We start from the raw sequence: 6,274 nt of genomic DNA, 5'->3' as shown, positions 1-6,274 counted from the left end.
AAGTTCAACTTCTACCCTAATCTTAAGCAAACCATTGTCCCTAGTGTGAAGAGTAAAATAGAGTGAAAAGGTAGAAGAGAACTCCTATTGCCCTCTAGGCCACATGCTTAAATTCACCGAGTTGCCACATTGGTGGTAAAATCCAAAACTATTGAGGCTTCATCACCATCTCCATCACCCGCATCAATATCATCATCTCCGGGTCCAACATCATCCGTCTCATCCTAATTTGAGCTTCCTCTTCATCAAAAGTGGCCTTATCATCATCTAAAATGGGTTCATGGAAAGTCAGGCGCATCATAGACATGTACATTGCACTAGTGTCGCCATCTTATCCTTAGTCACTAAACAACCATCAATCCACAGTTGTAGCTCGGTCATATGCGACCCATATTTCTATTATCCCGGACTTGTCTATCAGCAGCAGTCAATACTGGTCCTTCATATTGATCGTGCACTTTAGTTATGTGACATCAACCATACGACACACTAAAAGAGGGTGACATGGGGGAGGGCACACATCATGGATTTATTCCTCAATATCTAAGGCCCAGAGGTACCTAGTAATGATGCTGCCATAACAGAAGGATTATCTCTTACATGTCCTAAACTTTTTAGCATGTTTTGCTTCATAACATCTCCGACATTTATTGGCAGCCCCTTTATAAGTTGGTATACAAGAAAAACTCTTTCACGATGAGTGTACATTCAACTTGCACTCACCTTGATCCACAAAGATATAATGGAGTCTCAATCACGGATTCAGGTGGAATGGGCAAGAAGTCTTCTAGAAAATGCCCCTCATCGACATACTCATCACAAATGTACTTAGATTCTTGTTGGAAGTTGTACCAACACGACATAGTGAATTATAACTTGTTTGCCATATTTTTGTGGCAGCAAGTTAGTGGTTTCCAAAGTAGAACTTTCAGCAACCTCTCCTTTCCTTCTTCTCTTAGTACCCGAGCAACTAGCAATCTTTTTTCCTCTAGGAGGCATTTTCACAAAAACAAATGAATGAAAAGAAGAAAAGAAGTGGAGGGGTGGGTAGGTTTTGATGTATTTTTAAAATGCTTTAAATTAGTGGATTTTAGTGGTTGGAATTGGGGGCAAAGGTAAGGAAATAAGGGTGTGTCAAGGATTTATGGAGGAAATATATATTATTGCGGGAGAGTGTAAGTAGAGAAGATGAAGAAAATTTTGGGGATTGAGAGAATATAGAAGAGGGGTTGTGTAGAGAGATATATATATATAGGAAAATTAGGTTGAATTTGGGTGGGTGGAAGTTTAAAAGTTAACATATATTTTTTGTGTGTGTGGCATGATGGGGGCGGTAAGCTTATAGATCGGCAAAAACCGTCTCTAAAACTTCTCGTGGTGGTGCGATGTGCCAGGTCTTCGCGAGATACAATGGAGTGATGCACCTTCCATCAATATTTCTCTTTGTCCTGGCGCATTGCGTTGCCAATGCACCAAAAATGGCCCTCGATAATTTAGCCTCTGGCATGGTGCACAAGACCTTCTCCCGAATTTATTTTTCAATGCAGTTGGTCCTATTTTCTTATGGTTTTTTTACGTCAACCTTCACATTAAATAAATTACGTGTCATGCCCCAAGCTTCTCCGATGACGCAAACACGGGACTTAGGATCACAAGTGATACCAAGCTAACCTTGCTGACATAATCATGAGCGTACTAAAGACAATAATAATTGATGCAAAATCTAAATCATAAAGTAAGTCTAAAATTATGGGGAATACCCATATACTTAAAACTAAATATCAAATTTGAGAGTTGAACACAAAAAAATATCAAACTCAATTACTAAGCTGTATGTAAAGTATGTTTGAGAAAAGCCTGAAACTAGATAGAAGTACTGAGACATGCCCCAGCCAAATCTACCAAAAATGAAACGAAAGACTAAAAGTGAAAAAAATAACATGCCACTAGTCCTCGAAGAGTGAGGACTCACCACTGATGCTGCTGAACAGAAGATAGAAAACCAATCTATGCGTGATCTGACCATTGAGGAGCTAAACCTCATCACGAGAAGATGTAGCACAGAGTATGCGTCAGTTTTTGCAAGGAACTGAGCATGTAGGATAGAGTAAAACTAAAATAAATATATGACTATACAAGCAATAAAGCAAGAGCATAATCTGAACATGATATAGATATTGAATATTGAGCTAACTGAATGCAATGACCAATTTATAACATGATGAGACTGAATAATGAATCTACTAAAAAGTTATCAATGTAATGGATTCCGATAGAATTGTAGAGGTACTAATGACCGATAATAAGTCATATGAGCAAAATATGGAGTCCGATGTGTACACCCCATAGAGAGGACCCAATATACCCTGCCAGAGGTATAGATGCATGCTAATGTGATTACTAAAATGATGCCCACAGAGGGGACTTACAACATACGTGGCTCATAGTACTAGGACAATTCGGGTATATGAACCCTATTCAACTCGGTATTATGATACTCCAAATAGATTAACTGATTAACACATTATGACTAAATTTTTGTATTTTACTAGATAGCTCAAACTGACATGCAAATTGAGAATGCACATTAATAAAATGATAATGACACATTCAAAAACTGAGGCATGTATAGCTGAAATAACTGAAATATCTAACCTAGCATGTGTAATTCAAGAACTAAAAAAATACATAGCTAGAGATTTTGAAATCCATGTAAGAAATGAAATAATAACTTGATACTCTGATTTGGAACATGTAAGTCACTAATTCATGATAATTTGCTAAAGTTCTAGAAACACAAGTCTAGTCATGATAAGAAAATCAAGAATCGGACTAAAATCTAGGTGCCTAATGGGAGAATAAGAACTCATTATTGAAATCTCACATACTTGGTGATGAATTCCTCTGAGATATCATTCGATTTTGGGTCTGGAACTAATGGAACCTTGCTGCATTCTTGAACTAGGGTTCTTGACCTCTTTTTTCCTCTTACGCTCTAATTTTTCTAAGTTTTGATTAATGATCTGACTTTGCTAAGTTCTAGTTATGTTTATTGGCTAAAACTAACCAAAATCTTAAAATTTAGGGTAAAAACGGTAAGATTTAGAGGTAAAATAAAATAGGAAAAGACTAAATACCCCTAATTTAAAACTTCAGACGGGCTGACCATGACCATCCTCATAGACCGTGAAAGGGACCACAAACCTTCAAATAAATTGTGGTGTGGACTTGGTCTAGGAATTGAGGGCCTATGATTCATAAGCCTTTACCACGGTGTGTGGAGGACCACGGATCGTGAAGGTCCCCGTGGTCCGCACTTTGGTTGAGTCTGGAGGCTCGGGTCTGAGAGTCTACTGGTTAGACTTTATGGATGCCTCCACGACCTGTGTGAGTGACCATGGACCATGAAGGTGCCCGTGGTCTTAACTTAAGCTTGGGGGTCTGAAGGACTATCTAAGGGGGCTACTTCCTTGACTATGTGGGTGTCACCACCGCCCGTCTTCATGACCACGAACTATATAGGTGCCCGTGATGTGGTGTCTGGGCCTGGTGACTTCCCAGTCATGACCACAGACTGGTCAACGAATTGTGGACCTTGTCACGGTCCGTGTACTCTGCCGTGGTTCACTACTTCAAGTAGGTTTTCTGTATATTTTTCTAGGTCTATTTTTCTAGGCGTTACGATATCTGATTGGTTATATATCATATATTAAGTTGTATTTTCTTATGTCATTAGGAAACCAAAATTGGGAGATTCAAATCCAAGAATCATTCATGCATTCTAAGGCAATAGTTCTTGGGTCCTATTTTCTGAAAGTTGAATTTTGTATTTTGCGAATGAAAATCCACATTTGATTTTTCAATAGAAAGGTAAGAGAAAGTTTTGAACATTATGAATTTGGAGATAGACTCAATCGAAATTGAAAGGATGAATCAAACCCAATCAAAAGGGAATTGAATTGAATTGGAATTTTCAACAGATACAAATGGAAAGAAATTGATAAAACATCCCTAGAAACCTACTTCTGCTACTTAGACTTATTAATGAAGTTATAGGATTTTGTATAGAATATAAAAAGAAAAATGATTCCATTTTTACCATTATTATGATAATACATATTCCAACCTGCTTGAATATCAGAAAAATAAATGGATTGGACATTTGATCTTTTCGCTGAGATAAAAGCATAAAAATCAGAAAGAATATATAGAATTAGAATCGATTTTTTAGCATTTAACCCCCCTTTATGTTATGGATTTCATTGTTCAAAAAATGATTCGCAGAGAAGAGAGATATTTTGTTTACGGATTTTTGAGTAGAATACGATTGTGAAGTGGATAAGAAAAGAAGGTTTGAATGGCTAAACTCGTGTGGAGATATCTATAATATCTGTCTTTCTTCTTTTTTATTGTTTTATTGTCGTTTTATGTTCTATTCGGGGCAACACAGGTTGTGCTCTCCAAAAACATAATTTCAATTTTCTATTCAATTCAAAATTCAAATTGAAGTATGATACTTTTCTGATATCTGATAATTTTATACCGGGAACATATATAAATAATATATATCCGTCTAACAATTTATCTTGGGGGGTTTACATATACTGATAATTGTTGTTATAATTATTATATATTGGAAGAAACAAGCATTTCCACGACTCTACCACCCAATCAATTCTGTTCCACTTAATCCCTCTTTCATGGCCACATATCTTTCCGGCTAAGGAATGGGAAATCTTTCTCCTGTTACATGAATCCAAATTTCATTTTATCCGGGAAAAGCCATCTTTTTCTCAACAATGTCTTTGGCATTTGATCCAATAGCGTTCCGTTAGTTAGGAACAGATCTGATAAATACTGATAACTCTCGGATAGAGTATTAGAACGGAAAGATCCATTAGATAATTAACTATTGGTTCTAAGCCATCTCTGACGATTAATCAACAATTCGAAGTGCTTTTCTTGCGTATTCTTGATAAACCAGCGTTTATATAGAGATGTAGGAGGATCTGTTTGGGAAGTAAGAAGCCCCTTTGACATATCTTCATCTGCAAATAATTCTCGATGTGAAAACACAGAGCCAGGGGGCTGATCTTTGAATAGGAAAAAGAGTGGATCTGCAGGGTCCCAAATGAATTGGCTTATTCGAAAAAGGCCTTGAGATCTATCTCGTGTCTGGTACTGCATGGTTCCACATCTATTTCTACATCTCTTTCTTCCTCACTTTCCACCCTTTCTTCTGTTTTTGAGGCTTCTTTCAGTTTCTTAGTAAGAATGGGTGAGGGTATTCTTCCTAAATAGTAGACACAGGTAATAAATAAGAGAATACTAAAGATCCGAGCCATAGAATTTCTCAATTCTAATACAAGGTACTTATTAGATCGAATAGGGAGTTATTCATGTTCAAGCAAGTTTCAATAATACCATTATCACTGTTACAGATGTATGGGGTCGAGTAATTTCTTGGTCATCAATCCAATCCCCGTTCACATTTTTTCTTTTTCTTATCAATGAATAGATCTCTTTACTTGTATGACTTAGATATCTCGTATTTCTCGAAAAAGTGATTCGATTGATGGGATTTGGTATGAGATCGATGATCTCGATGAGATTGATATTCCAATCTTTTTTCTTAGAACGTATTGATTTGACGCCATAAGCGGGACCAAGCATGTTGCCGCCAGAAGCAGAACCCCGAATTTCTTCTAGAGAATAACCTAATTGTTCTTCTTCTCTATGGAGTTATAGTCTCAATAAGAATGCTAGTTCTTACTGTTCATATATTATGATATGAATATACCACATCAATTCGCGCTTTCACATCTTCTTAACCCGAAATGGCTGGGGAGAGGAAAGGTTCCTTTTTTTGAGGGTACTCCCTGGAACAGATCTAGTGGAGACGGGGTAGGGCCTGTAGCTCAGAGGATTAGAGCACGTGGCTACGAACCACGATGTCGGGGGTTCGAATCCCTCCTCGCCCACAACTGGCCCAAAAGGGAAGTACCTTTCCCTATGGGGGTAGGAAAATCATGATCGGGATAGCGAACCAAAAGCTAACATTCGTCCTCGAATAAAGACTAAACTAGCTAAAATAGAGGGAAAGAGTTGCAAACCCTGCCAGTAAACACTGAAGACCAATTTTTGACTGAACTGAGTTCCATGAACATGCAAATATGCTGAAAATACAAGTACAAACTGAAGGAATATGATGCTAAGACTTATTTTCACATGAATGATTTAAAAACTGAAGTGGAAATATTACCTCAAATTTGAG

The 6,274-nt window shown here is 37.4% G+C and overlaps 1 non-coding gene across 1 annotated transcript; it reads left to right on the top strand.

Annotated features, from left to right (window-relative positions):
- The first annotated feature begins 5,907 nt into the window (after positions 1-5,907).
- Positions 5,908-5,981, top strand: TRNAR-ACG (transfer RNA arginine (anticodon ACG)). The gene has a single exon. It is a non-coding gene; the product is annotated as a tRNA-Arg (tRNA).
- The last annotated feature ends 293 nt before the right edge of the window (positions 5,982-6,274 follow it).

The sequence above is a fragment of the Solanum lycopersicum genome, chromosome 11 (assembly GCF_036512215.1).
Source record: "Solanum lycopersicum chromosome 11, SLM_r2.1".
NCBI classification, from domain to species: Eukaryota; Viridiplantae; Streptophyta; class Magnoliopsida; order Solanales; family Solanaceae; genus Solanum; species Solanum lycopersicum.
This window is presented reverse-complemented; position numbering and strand designations above follow the sequence as displayed.